The sequence below is a fragment of the Thamnophis sirtalis genome, unplaced genomic scaffold, assembly GCF_051295495.1.
Source record: "Thamnophis sirtalis isolate CommonGarterSnake01/CBP01778 unplaced genomic scaffold, rThaSir2_p1.2 scaffold_5, whole genome shotgun sequence".
Lineage (NCBI taxonomy): Eukaryota > Metazoa > Chordata > Lepidosauria > Squamata > Natricidae > Thamnophis > Thamnophis sirtalis.
The window spans coordinates 53,637,975-53,655,327 of NW_028261385.1; the positions used below are offsets into that span (position 1 = coordinate 53,637,975).

A 17,353-nucleotide genomic window follows, 5' to 3' on the forward strand; every position below is an offset into this window, starting at 1 on the left:
GAGATTTATTTATTTATCTACATTTCTTTTTCTTTATTTTTTTGGACACTTTCAGTTGCACCTTTTAATTTTGGCTATAAAACAGCCTTTTGCAGAATGCTGTCAGAAGTCAAACAAACTTTATGAGGAACAAACAGGTGGTGAGGCATTGAAATCCATAGTCTCACAAAAAACCTTCTCTCTCTCTTTGTTAGATGTTTGCCTCTTAAATATGGCAGACCTAAGTATCAAGAGCCAAGATTATAAGAAACAACTGTAAGAACTACTGACACCAAGAGTAGATGTTGGGATGACCATTTTTAACACCCTAAATTCAGAATTACTGGATCTTGCTCCATCAGTAGTTTTTTTTAGAAAAAAATATTCTCACAAGAAATATCCAACTTCAGAATAAGTCCTTACTCCTGAAAAACTTGATCTTGATTGTGTAGTTTGTTGAAGCTGGCAAATGCTTGCATTTGAACAGGCTAGATGGAATGTCAGCCTCTTTTCTTTATGGAAATTGTGTGCTTTAAACCTGGATGTTTATTTCATCTGCTTCCCAAAATAAAGACTTGAAGTAATTATCCATTTTCAGCATAATCCTTCTAAATTTCTTCCCGGGATAATAAACCCGCTTGGCCTCTTGCCTAATACAAAGCTGTTAAGATAGTTTTGCTCCACATACTCTCTTGACATTCTGAATAACGGTGTAAAGAAATATGCATGTCACTGTATAGGAGAGATATTTAACATTCACTCTTCCTGAATATTTTTCAAGTTCCTATCACTGGAAACAAGTGCCATATCATTCCTAGAACTCATTTAGTCTTGAGACAGAGAAGAAATGGACCTGCACAGGAAATGAAATTCTTATCTCTGTGTATTTCTCATTTTAACTTGCCCCTCAACCTGTCTTTGAGATTTGAAATGGTATATTTTCTCAGCCTGGGCTGTGAATAAGGGATGCAATTATTTCTTCCTTTCTGTTCTTCTTAATATATATATCTATATATAGCTGTAAATATCAAGGGACATAATTAATTTCTTGAATAATTTAGCATACAAAATTATAAAATAACAAATTTTGAGTTGGGACAAAATTCTATTTATTTTATATTGCTTCTGGCATCAATCTCACTGGCATACTACTTTCTGGTAGAGTCCCAGACTTTTCTGTTGGTGATGAATATGTTTTTTTGAGGAACCCTTCAGACTGCTTCAGTTACATAAGTCAGGATTCTTTGCTAACTTTGAGCATTGTCACTAAATGCCATAATAAATGAAGCAGTTTTTAATTGCTCGCTGTGTGTATGAGTCTGAATATTCAAGTTGTTCCAGGTAATTTTTATTTTCAGATGTAATGTTAAAGTTTCAGATGTAATGTTTGTGTATCTACACATACACACACAGTTATTATATATATTTAATTTTATATATATATACATGATAAAAATTAATACAAACTAATATAAAGTAAGAAAAAAAGAAAAGTGCTACAAAGAAGAAAGTAAAGGAAAAACTGAAAAGAAGCAGCTTTTGGTTTTCTTTATAGTAGTTATAAGTACAATTATAAATTTACCTCTTACTCTATTGTTACAACATATCTCCCTTTATATAATTTATTCTATTTAATCACTTAAACCATAAATCATAAGTTCATTTGTTTTCTATTTCACACAAAAAAGAATTTCCTGCCAGCAATAAATGCTGATACTGTCTTTTCTGTAATCAAAGAAGTAAATTCAGCAACTTCAGCAATATTTATCATTTTCTCTAACCATTCCTCCACTGTAGCTAATGTTGAATCTCCCCATTTTTGTGCATCTAATAATTTTGCTGTAGTTGTCATGTACCAAAACAAAATTCTATGGCTTTCCCCGAACTATTTGCCCATCAATAAGACAGTCCTTTTGTCTTATATCTCTGTTCAATATTTTCAAAACTAAAATAAACAAAAGGGGGGACCGTGGAGATCTCTATCTTGTTCCTTTTTGTATCTCACAAGGTTTTGTTAAATCTCCACTAACAATTATTTCTGCTTTCTATGAAGTGTAGATCAACCTCTAATTTACGTTTTTATCTGATTTATGTTTTCTTAAAAATCTGTTTCTCTTAGAACCTTAAACAAATAAGCCCAGTTCAAATTGTCAAGGATTTTTTTCTACATATAAGAAGGTCAGTGCAGCCTGTTTTTCATTTAGTGGCTCTAAATATTCCAAAACATCCAACACATTTCTAACATTGTCCTTTACTTGTCTTTCAGGATAAAAACCCACATTGTTCCTCATGAATAAATTCTTGCAAGATTCTATTCATTATATCAGCTAAAATCATGGTGAACAACTTGTAGTTATTATTCAATAATTATATCAATCTCTAGTCCCTTGTCTGTTTTTGGTTATTAATGCTATATTTGTCCCTTTCCAACTCCCTGCAATCTTTCCTTCCTCCCTGGAAGATAGAGTTTTTTATGTTTTATAATGGTTTCAAAAGTTTATCCTCAAAACATTTCTAATAAAAATGTGATAATTCATCTGATAGCAATAGCAATAGCAGTTAGACTTATATACCGCTTCATAGGGCTTTCAGCCCTCTCTAAGCGGTTTACAGAGTCAGCATATTGCCCCCAATAACAATCCGGGTCCCCATTTTACCCACCTTGGAAGGATGGAAGGCTGAGTCAACCCTGAGCAGGTGAGATTTGAACAGCCGAACTGCAGAACTGCAGTCAGCTGAAGTAGCCTGCAGTGCTGCATTTAACCACTGCGCCACCTCGGCTCTGATACAGGAACTTTTCCTAATTTAATGTTTTTATAGTGGCAGAAACTTAGTTTATTGTTATAGGTCTATTCATAATTTACCTATATTCTCCTGGGAGGTTTTTTCAGCTGTAGCATTCATTGCAATCTGCCAAAGGGATAACCAGCACAGCTGTGCCTGGATTACTTAGAAGTGTTTTGGACAACATCTTTCTGATACTCATGAAATAAAGTTTCTTGGTTCTTTAATCTTGTCCCATTAGCTGAATCTTTTTAAGGATTGCATAGAAAGTTGCTTTAATGACCAGCAGAAAAATAATAGTTCCAACTGTGCATAGCTCGGACCCATCATCTTAGTTTTCAAATACAAAGTTAGCCAGAAGCTGCCATCCATTGAAGCTAAAAGTCATCAATTAATTATACTTTGCTATCTTGGGAGGCCAAGGTGAGTCTCTTCCTGATCGCCTGCCAGTTGATGATAAGGGTGATATATACTAGCCAGAAAATTTTGGGAACACCTGTGACTACCTTTCATCAGGATAGGAAGCATGTATGGACAACAGAACAGAACAGGACCTTTTTAGGTGAATAGTGATGGCAATTTACAGCAGCATGGTTTCTGTCAGTTCTGGGATAAAAGGGGAGCAGAGCAGAGCAACCCTGCCAAAATGCTGTTAGTGTAGCTTTACTTAATATTTGCTCACAGCTTTGATAGAGATGAATTTTGTGAAACAGAAACCCAATAATAATAAACATAGACCACTAAGGGACAGTGGTTAATTAAATTAAAAGACACAAGTGGAACTGTGGGATATGCTGAAAAATGCTTTGATCTGAAGAGGCTTTGACTGAAACACTTCTCTGAAGCAAAATGCTTAATTCAAGCAGATTGAACTATCAGAATGGAATAGCCTGCTCTCTCTTCTCACGGTATGATTTTGAGCCACTTTCAACCAACTTATCCTCATGCTGCTTTGAGAATAAAAGAAGAGATTCGCCCTGTGAATTCCTTGAAGAAAATCAGAATGTTAATATAATGAAAAGGAAATAAACAAAATGAGCCTGAATTTTCATTACAAGAAGGAAAATGATATTTGACAACATAAATAAAACCTCACAAGGGATACTCCTACTGGGGTTAGAGCAATTGAAAGATACTGTTTATTTCAAAGAAACAGAAACAAATAAACAGGAGGAAGAATTTTATTGTGTTTAGGACTATTTGCATTTATACAGACATCCCCCAAGAATGTACTGAGTGATATCAATGAGGGCATTTGGGTTATAATAAATGGAAGTTACAGAATGAGCCACTATTAGCCACTAAAGAAGTAAAATAGTAATAGTGACATGGAAGTTTAATAACTTTGTCCATTGGGAGACAAAATGTATAGTATAATCCTCTCAGAAATGCCAGATCTATCTTAGTGATAATTTACTTTGATAAGATATAAGAAGACAGGTATATTAAGTCTATGAACCCCAAAAGCTGATGGAGGAAATCAAAGGAGAATAAGTCAGCCTTGAGATTATGCACATTAATAAGGAAGACTTATTAGACAGGGTAAAATAATGGAAATTTTGGAGGGGAAAGTAATTGTGCAATATTGGATTTCTTGATATTAAGAGAAACTAAAGCTGAATATAGTTGAGCACATATATTGAACTTCAAGAGGGTAGATTTTAATAAACTCAGAGCAATGATAAGTAAGATTCTATGCCAGGAGAATCTAATACTGTATGAAAAGAAACTTAAGATAGAGCCAGTTGCTGAAAAAAGGGAAGATATCAAAAGGACAGAGCAAACAATTCCACCTATAGTTTTTATGAAGATGGTCTTCTTGACCTGTTTCTCATAGCTTTCAGAGCAGACTATTGTTGATGATCAGACTCAAAGAATGCACAACAGGACAACAGATTTCAGGGAACTTCTGAATAGACAAGCCTAGGAGTAAGTCTACTTTAGTTTCTATGAATCAAGGACGACACTCTCCAGTTGAATGGGAAATGGGTGTCACTGCAATCTTTCTGCCTAATGTAGCTAACCTAATTTTATTCTAGCAGTACTTTGGATAGAAAAATAACAAACTGATAAAAAGCTGCCAGTACAATTCATTCCTTCCATAAATGAATGTAACCATATTTCCAAGACTGAAAATTCTAGCTTCAGGACTCTGTAACATGCTGTGAAATTTAGCTGTGTTTTATTCCTCACCTATTGATTCTCCCCAGATGTGCTTTCTCACCACATATAGCCAAGTGTTTCTGTTTCTCCCCTCTAATTTGTCCCCAATATAGCTTCACAATCAATATGCATTTGATTGAAATCCAGAAAAGAGATATAGAACTTTACAGTAGTCATATCATTATTTTGTCACTTCACTATAATACAAAAAGGGAAAGAAGCATCTCAACAGGATATTTAATTTATTCCAGTCAGTTTTGTTTTTTCCATCTCTATATTTAGAGCCAAGGTGGCGCAGTGGTTAAATGCAGCACTGCAGGCTACTGCTAGATCAGCAGGTCAGCGGTTCAAATCTCACCGGCTCAGGGTTGACTCAGCCTTCCATCCTTCCGAGGTGGGTAAAATGAGGACCCAGATTGTTGGGGGCAATATGCTGACTCTCTGTAAACTGCTTAGAGAGGCCTGAAAGGCCTATGAAGCGGTATATAAGTCTACTGCTATTGCTATTGCTATTAACATGTTCTCAACTTCCTAATACTTATTTTACTTTATTTGCATCACCTAATTATTGCTGCTGTTTTATTCAGTAACAATTGGTCTTTCTTGGTTTCCCTTTTGTTGTTATTGTACCATGGAATATATTTGACATGTCTAATGGCTCTAAAAGATTATTTCCTTTCAGATAATTCAAATTCATTCATTTGTTCATTCATTCATTCATTCTTTCTGTCTGTCTCTCTCTTTCTTCTTTCTTTCTTTCTTTTTTTCTTTTTATTTTCTTTCTCTTCTCCCTGTCTCTCTCTTTCTTTCTATAATTTATGCTTCACATGCAACTATTTATTTCAGATGAAATCTGTCGTCTGTAGATTTAGAAGTCAAGAATTACTTCTAAATAAACATCTGTAAAATTGCTTCAAGTCTATGAAATCACAGAACATGTGTTTACTATCCCAAATCTGAAATGCAACCAAGGACTGGATTTGCATGATATAAGTCCAGGTTAGCAATTACCATATAGTTGGTAAGCTACCAAACCATGGTAGTTATATGCACACAATACACTAAGCCAAATCAATCAACTCCCCCCTCCCAATCTTCCCCAATTATTGCTTTGTGCAAGTTTGTGAACCAATTCATAAAAATTTCTAAAGCGGTTCACAAAAGAAACTGAGATTTTTGCGATTTTCTTTATGTCCCATCAAAAACAAATGTCAGATTTTTTTCTTGTTAAAAAAAGGCTTCAGGTTGGAACACTTGATGTTTACCACAATGGTCAGAACAAGTGACAAGTTATTATTTGTTGCTGCACTAGTAAGTTACAATTGTTCTACCTGAAATTCCAGAAAAGCAAAATGTGTGTAGGGAGAAATGTGTTATCTTTTCAGAAACAAACTGTTACAGTCTATGGTGAAAAAGGTGTTGAATTTTTTTTTTTGACAAATTCCCTCTTTAGAAGGTAAGGTGCTGGATAAATTTCTATCATTCTCATGAGCAAACTGGAGCATTTCTCCTGAAATAAATTTAACATGCCAAATCTACTATATTAATTCTATTTAACCAAGTGTTGTGTTTGTCTGCCAAGATTGACTCTTTCCCAGTCAAGAGGAAAATTAATAATAAAATAATAAATATTTACAAGGAAAGATGATTTTCTATTAATTTGCATTTGCATATAAATTTATTATGTCTCTTTGTGCAGTGCTTTTTGTAAATCCTCTTTAATAAACTTAGTGATCTAAAAGGAAACAGTTGATTTCCCTCTCCATTTAGCTTCTTATAGAGAATTAACTTTGCAAACTTCTCTCCAAATCTTCTGTGTTGGGACTGGAGCAGCCGCAATTTTCAACACATAATACAGCAGATTTTCATAATGCCCCAAACCATGGTTAGATTTGGACTTTTTGAGAGAACACAGAACAATGGGGGCTATTCCTGCCAAAAGCAAAAGACAAAAGAACAAAGAATTAGAAGTTTTACCTCTCCCATAGAAAATATACTCTTTCTGGAGAAATTCAGTGGAATAATTCCCCAATTTCTGAGACCAAATAGGATTCAGAAGCCTATGCACAGACTTTCCCAAACTGTGAAGTGTATCTTTCCTGGGAAGGTTCAAACAGAGTCCAGGGAAGAACTGATGAATTTTTTAGTTACAGTATATTGTTACAATAAATCCATCATAAACCCCAAAATTTCATTGTAATGTGTTGTTGTTGTTGTTGTTGTTGTTGTTATTCATTTATGTTTATTTTAGGGTTTGGATTTTGGAGGTGTGTACATTAAGTTTACACTGAAGAGATTTTTCGCAAAGTGGTCAATATTGACCTCCAAGAATTGATGGGACAACCTATTGTTGCTATTATGTATTATTGTGTGTGGTAATCTATGGTTAGATTCACATTCAAAACTTAATTCAAGTCCTAACTAAGGACTTATTGCTGTTATTATTATTTGTAGTACTATTAAGGTAGTATTTATTAAATTATTTAATTAAATTATTTTCATATAATAAATATTTGGGGGAAGTATCAATGAACATTTTGAAATTTCATGAAGGGTTTGAGGTGCTGAAATGTGGGGACTCCTGCACTAAAGGAAGGTATATTGCTAAAAATGTTATTGAGTTTCTCTATGATGGTCTTTGTTTCATTCTAACTTTAGGGAACTGAAGTACTCAAGTGTGGTTCAAGAATAACAATGTACTGTAACATAATATAATGAAATATATAAATGAGATGAAGAAGACTAGCAGAATTAGTGGAGCTGCTTTGTGAGTTGTTTTTTTATTATTATTTGTAGTGGGTTCTGTGTAGCTGTTTCCAAGTTCTTGTTAGAAGCAAGCCGGAGGAGTCTCATGAATGAAAGTGAATTATATGTGTCCCAGAATAATGTTGCAGGATCCAATCTGGGTTGGTCACCGGACCAGTCTACCAAAAGCTTTTGGACTCATGCTGGAGCCCATCCTCAGGAAACCTCTGTCTACCAGAATGTGTCTGAGAAGTTTCCTGAGGATGGGCTTCAGCACAAGTCCAAAAGATTGGACTTGTGCTGAAGATTAAACCTCTGATCCTGCTGACTGACTCAGATTGCATCCTGCTGCTGATTTTGGTTATCTCTTCTAAGCAGAACGTGTGAAAGCATATGTGACACAGGTTTATCCTTCATTCTGGGCATCATTTGATGCCTGAAGTGAGATTTTTAAAGTTAATATTATTGGATACTTCCAAATCTGGTATTATATATTACACTACCCACAGCTTCAAAGATGGCTCTTTTTCCATTCTAAGTTGTTCTGGCAAGGAATGTACATGCTTAATTCCCTAACTGTCTCAATCTTGTAGTTGCCCCCAAGCTATTCTGCTAAAGCTTGTTCAGCCTGGCAGTTCATAGATGAGCATTCTTGATGTCATTTGGCAGAAGAAATGTCATTTGCAGCTGAATCATCTGATGGAATTTAATTGGATCAGTTCCATATTCGTTATGCTAGTCATATGCACATTACTAAGACAGTTACACATGTTAAACAAATCTTTTTCATTCATAAAAATAATTTCAACTGTTGATGGCATGGAAAATGGCTGGAAACCATTTTAGAAGTTTCCACACCATTTTCTTACTATCTGCAGATTACTGAGCTTGTTACAAAAAATGAATGCATTTAGCAAATGGTAATCCTGCAATAAAATCAGTTTCCTTTCTCTCTGTGTCAGGATTTGAAGACTTCAAAGCTTAACTGAGGAGGTGAATTAGTAAAACTCACAAATTGGCATTTCAAAACACTTTTTAATTAGTGAATAGCATGTATCTATTATATAGGTATCAAATTCAAGGGCATTTGTCAGCAAGGAAGATACATATGTTTCAAGAAAAGATAGGAGATATTTAGCCTGATTTTGCCCAAAAATGTTCTCCAAGTTACTTGCATAGGAATTAATTTATCATTTTGCCAAAAAAGGAGAAAACAAACCAGATTTAATTTATTTATTAATTGAAAAGTGAAATCAATCTCTTCTGGAATGATGAGAGGAAAAGAGAGCTGAAATTGTGTTTTCCTAGGACTGAATCTATTACAGCTTTAAGGCTATGAAATTCTTGTCCTTACACATATATGTGTAAATAAATCTTATGCTACAGAATCACAATTAATGTCCTCCAACCTCTTACTGAGAAAGCACTAGTAGCATCACTAAAATTCCTCACTGCTTGGATGTCAGGGTCTGAGCATGGAAATATATTTTCTGCAGAGCTACATGAAAATCTCTGAGAAAATCTCTGTGCCGTTAAAAGACAAAGGAATGGAGGCTGTAAACTTACACTATAATATAAGATGGATTATGCTATTACGGTTTATACTGTTTTCTGTTCATTTTATTGTTTTTAGTTCATATTTTGGAGGATTCTGCTTAGAGCCATTTGGAGTGGAGTGGCATAGAAATGTCAGCAATAAATAAATAAATAAATAAATAAATGCTCATTTATCCAAAGGGTTACCATTCATTTAAGAAACCTCAGGATGGGACCATTAGCTCAATGAATTTAGAAATGGTACAGGCAATTTAGCCTTCATAGATTTCACTGTAGGAATTCTGGAAATATAACATATACTAAGCAAAGCAAACAGAATAATAAAGCAGATAATTTCTCATTTTTCTTGCAGACTCAAATTGATTTCAATCTTGCTATTTGTCTTTAATTCTCCATTTATTTATTTATTTGATTTGGTGCCTGCCCAGTGGTGGCATTCAAATAATTTAACAACCAGTTCTCTGCCCTAATGATTTCCTCCAACAACCAATTGACCAAACTGCACAGAAAGTTAACAACTGGTTCTCCCAAAGTGGTGCAAACTGGCTGAATCCCACCACTGTGCCTGCCTGACACCAGAACAGGTCTTTTCAATGGAACCTAATTATATTTAATGGGGCTAATTTTTTATTATGATGCCATTCAGCTTTAGGGTACTGATTTCCATATTTTTCTTTATTTAAAATGTATGCTGGTGTTTTGAATGCATCACTTGTTTAAAAGTGAACATTTTTATTATTGCCCTTTAAAAAGATCATAACCACTTTGACTCCAATAATTTTTCTACTACCGGTACTCATTCTTTTTAATCAAAGATTCTCAAGCTTGAAAATTGTTGATATTTCTTATATCATTAAAACATTTAAGACTTTGTTTCTTATTGAAGATAATGTTAATTATACAATTAAGATTTCTCTTCATGATTATTAATAAATTAAGACAAGGTAATAATCTATGAAAAAGCCATAAATTCTCATTCAAAGAAAAAGTGACTTTTATACAACCAGAGATACTGGATTAAGCACTCTTGAGTATAATTTCTTCAATGAGAAAGTATCTTCATATTTATATTACATTTATGTATTGTCAATGTGTGATCAAGAAGAGCACAATCAGGGTCATCCTAAATTTATATGAACAGGGATTTCGTGAAGAGTTATTTCACAAACCAATTAATATGAGCAAACATCATATTCTAAAGCATTCAAGTTCCTTGAAAATCTGCATTCTTTATAGAACTGATGCTGATTTTTAAAATACAGCGACTGTTGAAACAGCTACACAAATCTCTGAATGCACACAACTTCCAAGAGAACTGGATACTTCAGTGAGGATGGTTTCAGATTAACAGAGTTGGAAGGGACCTTGCAGGTCATCTAGTCCAACCCCATGCCCAAGCAGGAGACCCTACATATACCTCTACCTAGGATCGAACTCACAACCTTCTGATTGTGAGGCGAGAAATCCACTTGCCATACCCTGCTTTACAAAGCATCTCTTTCAGATATGTGCATCCAAAGGATTTTACATACTTGATGTTTGTCACTTGGGTAGGAGAGGAAATCCTTAATCACAGGGATACAACTTAATTTAGCCAAATGTTGCAATGGCTTTTGATTGACATGCTGACTGGACAATTCTGAGGGTTCATGTCCACACAAAGCTGCTGAATTTGACAAACACAAGGACCTTCTAAGTCATGGATGTCAAACTCGCAGCTGGGGGTCCAGATGCACCATGCACTGGCCATGCCACCTCCGGTTTAGAGAAGAGGAAAAAAGTCATGATACGCCATGTGACGACAACATGACTGAGAGTTTGACACCCCTGTTCTCACCTCCAACCTAATAATTTGAGGTTGTGTGCCTCTATAATTGGCATATAAATCTAGCTCACAGATATTCAAGTTTGTTTACAAGATATGAAGCTTTGCTCATATTTATTTATTGCCATTCGACTAGCCACAGATTTTGTTTCTATATAGTTTTTCACAAATGGGTAAATCATTCTCAAAGAAAGTTTGAACACACCTCATTCTAAAAGAATATTTTTTTTTTTTACAAAAAACAATAAAATTGCCAGGACCATTGAAGTGGATTAGGACTGTACTGTAAAACATCAAAGCAGCAAATTGTTTGACATGAAGTAAACAGTGAAATCATATTATATCATTTTTCGTCAATGTCATGGAATAATGCACATAAAATAGAGGAAATAAGAACATAAAAAGTGTTCCAATGAGGTTGTTAATTCAGCATGACATTGGCAAAAGATAGAGGAAATAGGAAACAAAAAATCCCTGTTCCTACCTTCTGTGTTGATCTGATTGGAGCAATGCCTGGTGAAATGGATTTGAATATAAAAGAAGATTATTTTCAGTTTACTGGATTTCCTTGGCCAAGCTATCTCAATCTAACCCATCTCTAACGTTTTTACAGGGATAAATGAAATATTTTCATATACTGAAATATGCTATAGAAATAATGATTAATCATTTCAGAATTTTGGACAAAGTACAGGGTTTTTTCTCTTGAGACTACAGGATTTAGGTAAGATTGTGAAAATCCAAAATATATTAAACTGATAGATACATTACTGTTTGTGACCCCAAAATGAACTCTAAGCTATACAGATGTTTTGTTTCTCAGGGTTATAAGAAGACAATTGGTGATTTGTTTTAAAAGCTGAATATAAAATTTTCTTTAAGCATTTCAATCATCTGCATATGCAAAATATAATTCAGAAATACAACCAACCTTTTCCTAACATTGCAGGGCAGTAATAATACCAGATATAACTGCTTGCTATATTTCATTCTTTAAAAAGGGGGAGTCTTATGTGATGGATCAAAAGTCTTTATTTTGTATTATTTTTGGATATTTTGCACTATCTAAGACAAGCAGTTGAAAGTAAGGATGATGACCTTGAAGGAGATATCTATATTTTAAGTATACAATAGGCATGTTGTAGCTCAGACAGACACTTCCCTAATTCACTGAAGTGTAAGAATTGGGAGGAGGAATAGTCTAACAAGACTTGCAAGATTCATGTCAGTCTCTCTATAAGAAAGTTAAAACTACATTTATTGGGATTGGATCAGTGGTGGGATACGACCGGTACGCCCTGGTATAGGCGTACCGGTGCCTGCTGGAAGCACCAGTTACCGTTCCAGTACGGTGCTCTGGAGGGCCCACCCGCCCGCCCTCCTTACCTGTATTTGAGCCGATCGGGGCTTAGGTGCATGCACATGGAGTGTACGGCACCTGTGTGATGCTCTGCCAAGCAGCTGGAGCATAGCGGAGCATTGTGGATGGTAAGTACGCGTGCGTGCATGCATGCATGTAGTGGACGCCTGGCCCCGTTGCACTGTACAGGTTGCAATGGGATCCGGAACCCACCACTGGATTGGGTATAATAGAATCTTCTATCCAAATGAGATACAAGACAGAGCTAAATAGAAGTTGAGTACCAAATGGAAGCTCCACTTTAACTAAGTGTCTTAAAAGCCAGGGAAGCATTTCTGGATATACAGTATATGTTTGGGTGAGCAGCTTTGTAGCTAAAATGTCTAAACTTTGCCTGCCTGCCTGTCACTTCCTTCCTTCCTTCCTTCCTTCCTTCCTTCCTTCCTTCCTTCCTTCCCTTCCTCCCTCCCTCCCTCCCTCCCCCCCCTCCCTTCTTCTCACCCTCCTTTCCTCCCATGTGAACTAGTCAGGCTTCTTTTACTTTAGAGATCATTGTTATCCTGCATGAATTAACTGTAATTGCTTACTGGCTGAATAATCATAGCCCAGAAAAGAATCATTATTTAGTATGCAAAAAGCTGACTATATGTTATTATTAGTTGACTTAGTTAAAGGAAACAACCCTTTATTACTGGCTGGTTGATCAAATCTGCATTTGATAAAATGCAAATTGTGCTTTTTGAAAAGCAAATATGAACATTATGTAATCCTGATTTCCCAGAAAACAACATTCAACTGCAATGAAGATGAAATTTTGCCAGGTTCCTGCTAACGAAGGAAGGAATATTGTTCATCTTCCAGTGCATTGTATGCTATACGAAATATCTGCTATTTTATCATACTTACAATCATGCATGGATACATGACACAGCTATAGTCTTGCCACATCTAGAAAAAATAAGAAGGCCCAAAGATTTCTGAAATTTGTAGCAAAACACTTAGCTATTTTTTTAAAAGATTGCAGTTATTGCTGATACCCATGGTTTCTACTTTAATAAAGCATGAATAATTTTACTTGCATTTACTGGTCTAAACTACACTTTGGAGTCATAATGGTCTTGTATTTATTTATTTATTAAATTTATTTGCCTCTGATACTGTTGCAAGGCACCTTGTTGCAATAATTCCTACAGCATGCTTTAATACTTCATTTTTCCTTCCTGGTATTTGACATTAAGGTTTAATTCTCTATGTCTACACAAATGGCACTTGAATACCAGCACTAATCCTCTTGCAAGAACTTACATGGCAGGTTAACAATATATGTCACTATTTATATGCTATTTAGAACTATACACTGATTAGAACATGAATACCAATGATTCCTGCTTCAGAATCCATAGATAAGCTCCTTTAGAGAGTGCTTTTCACCCTTTTCTTTCCTCTCACATGCAAAAGCTTTAAAACTATCCCTGAAAATCTGTCCCTGATCTGCTTCATTGTGCAATGAAATATATTACATAAATCTGCTGCTCTTATGGTATAGTCATAATACCATCTATAAAGTAGTAAGCTGCACTATTGAGTTCAATAGAACTTGCTTTTAAAGATTATGGCCTTAGCTCTTTTCAGATGTTATTAGTAGCATTTCTTTTAAAAAATGATTTTCTACTGGTGAAAGAATGCATTACATCGTTTTCATTCTCACAAGCAGTTTAAATTTTAATATTTCAAATAAGCTTTAGCACACATGTCCTTCCTCATATGACCAGAAATTCTGTGTTTGTAAGATTCTTGATCACTCTAAAAAGTTCCATTGAATATGGTAGAGAGTAGATTCTTTTCAGGTGTCTATATAAATCTATGGACATTTAGTTTCCCATGGAATAATACCTATTTATTTTGGGTGGCTACATGTGTTCTTTTTTTGAACAGCTTGCTCTTTGTATACTTCTTGCAATGATAAACCATACAGATAAAAAACCACTTTTTTAAAAAAAATATTTTTCCGTTAATTAGCAGAACCTTTGGGGCTACTGATATATTTCAAAAACAATGTCTAATTGTAGATAGAATAAGGGGTGGTTTTGTTTTTCTTTAACATGTGCTATAATATACTTGCTGGCATTCAGTCTGTAAATGAAGCATGGCAGCCGGTACTTCTAAGAGGAACAAGAAAACTGGAAAAATCTAGTTTAAGTTTAAATACTATATATCAGAAGGAATCATCTGGAATTCTTTTAAGATTCACTTTAAACAACAGTATGTATGGTTAAGGACTCATAAGGCCCTGGCAAATATGTCATTAGGCATTTGATGCAAACATACCATGCAAAATAAGGTGGCTTGCCTTAGATTGAATTATTGGTTAGGTTCTGAATCTTTTCAGCTGTTTTATTTTCTTAAGTGTGGTAGAGGATCTTATACAGTCACCCCTATAGCAGTCGTGAAATTCAATTTTTTTTACTACCAGTTCTGTGGGTTTGGCTTAGTGGGCGTGGCAAGGGAAGGAAACTGCAAAATCCCCATTCCCACCCCACTCTGGGTCCAGTCAGAGGTGGTATTTGACAGTTCTCCAAACTACTCAAAATTTCCACTACCAGTTCTCCAGAACCTGCTGAATTTCACCCCTGCCCTATAATCTTGGTCAATAGGTGGGGAAGACTGCTATGTTAAGTAGCAATTACCCATATTCAATGTAGTAGATGAACTGATTAACCCAGGAAAGGGAAAGTATATAAGGGAAAGTATATAAACACACACCCTCCAGGAATATTTTCCAACACATACCACATGTTCCTTAAAGTCTAGAAATTACTCAAAATTACTATAAACCTTAGGAGAAATACCTTGTATTATAGCACCTTTTCTTAATTCCTGTAGTTCTTTCTACCTCCTCAGAGTATATTTTGAGCATGTTGTGTTAGGGTAAATGGGATAACCGAACATGAAAAATTGGACTGTTAGTGAGAAGAAAGAGGAAAGTGCGGGGGTGGGTTCCTGCCAGTTCTAACAAATCTACCGTGCCATTTAGAACCGGTTCCAATTCCCACCCCACCGCCCGTCCGCACCACATTTGCCCTGCCCACCACTCAGTGATTGGATGGCTCACCAATTGCCCCTCCCGCCTCTAAGAGTCCTATCTAAACCTTAAAGTCGTAAAGCTGTCAAGTTTGAACACTCCTGAGGTTTTTTTCTAAAGGGTTAGGGGTGCAAGGGTCTTGTAACCTGACAGCTTTAAGACTTGTGTGCTTCAAATGCCGGAGTTTCTGAGCCAACATTTTGGTTGCTAAGCAAAAGCATTGTTAAGTGAGTTTCACCACATTTTTCAAGTTGGCCACACCCACCCAGTCACATGACTTCCAAGCCATTCCCATTTGGTCACATGGCTGACAAGCTACTCCCACCCGGTCACATGGCCAGCAAGCCACTCCCACAAAGCAGGCCACACCTACAAAAGAAGGTCTAAAAAAATTGAAACCCACCACTGGGAAAGTGTGACATGTGGCATGTCTCATGAACTGGCTTGAATGTCATCTCAGAGCCTAGTAAAGAAGGCAGAGATGGGTTCCCACCAGTTCGTACCTATTCAGTAGAACCGGTTCATCAAATCTACTGAACTGGTTAGAAGAAATTCCACCAGTGGACCCGGAAAGCAGGCCACACCTACAGAAGAGGTTCCAAATTTTTTTGAAACCCAGCACTGAAAGAAGGCTATCTGGATGTGTCCTAATACTATTACATCTAAAAATAACTAACAAAATGAATTAAGATCCATGAAAAAAAATCTATAATAATCTATTTGCTTATCCGTGAAATGCCACTAGAATTTTCTCCCACAGCTCCAACGAAGGTTTAATATATATCTATCCCCCTGGGCAACATTGGCAACTGTGATTGCTACAAATAAAATAGTGTCAAATCACATTTGTAACCAAAGCACTAATATAATGGTTGGGGTGAATAGATATTAACACTTTTAAATAATTTATTTGGTTTGTTTTTTTTAAGAAAAAGACACAACTGACTTTGGGAATCTTGCAATAAGACCCCTTAATTTACCTTACTTCCTTAATCTGGAGATAGTTCCTTTGCTGCTTACCATGCCCCCACCCTCACTATAATTTTAGCATTTACCTTCTTTTCTGTACTTGTTGAAATCTGGTCATCTAATTATGATAATATGTGAATGATTTTAGTTTATCGTGCTTTTTCTCCCATGGTCTTCATTAAGGCAGATTTCTCCACATCTCCTGGAATAGAAAGAAAGTACTTCTCTTTGATTTTGCCCTTCCCTTTCTTTGCTTTTCCTTCATTTTGTTTCATGAATACCCCTTTCTTGTCTGCCATAAAAAAGTGCCAGCAGAAAGATAGCAACTTCAGTTAAAATAGATAAAGGATGCGAGGGAAAGTTAACAGTTTCCCAGCAGATAAAACTCATGTGGCTTAATGAACAGCTGAACAGGATGCTAATCATTCATGAGAGGGATCTCTATTTTTCTCTTAACTATCTTTATTACATTTTGCTTTGTGGGTAGTTGCCCGATCACTGCTTAATCATTAGAAGCCTGGACAGGAAGTCAAAGGCGCAATGAAGCATCTCCAGAGACTTTGGAGAAAATCTTCTTTGCATGTCATTATATGTATATATAAAGAACATTTATCAATGCTGAACATTTCAGTTCTTACTGTGTAGTTTAAATACAGTTATTGGCCATTTTCAGTAATCAGAAAACATCTTTAGGTTAACTGTTTTTGGACTATTTTTTCATTTTTTTCTTCCTTTTCCCAAAACCTCAGTAGGAAGGTAAGGATTAAAATCCAAATATTGGGTGCAGTCCCAATATTTATGATATACCCTTCCTTCAGCTGTTTTCCTTTAAAAAGATGAGTAAACTATTAACTAATAAAGTAATATTTAACATAGCATCTAGCTTGGC

General features: G+C 35.5%; 1 long non-coding RNA gene across 1 annotated transcript; it reads right to left on the bottom strand.

Annotated features, from left to right (window-relative positions):
* Positions 1-6,616: 6,616 nt before the first annotated feature.
* On the bottom strand, positions 6,617-16,717 carry LOC148045368 (uncharacterized). The gene is made up of 3 exons (XR_015696571.1): positions 16,551-16,717; positions 11,538-11,566; positions 6,617-6,858 (listed from the first exon to the last, which is right to left on the bottom strand). It is a non-coding gene; the product is annotated as an uncharacterized LOC148045368 (long non-coding RNA).
* Positions 16,718-17,353: the final 636 nt, after the last annotated feature.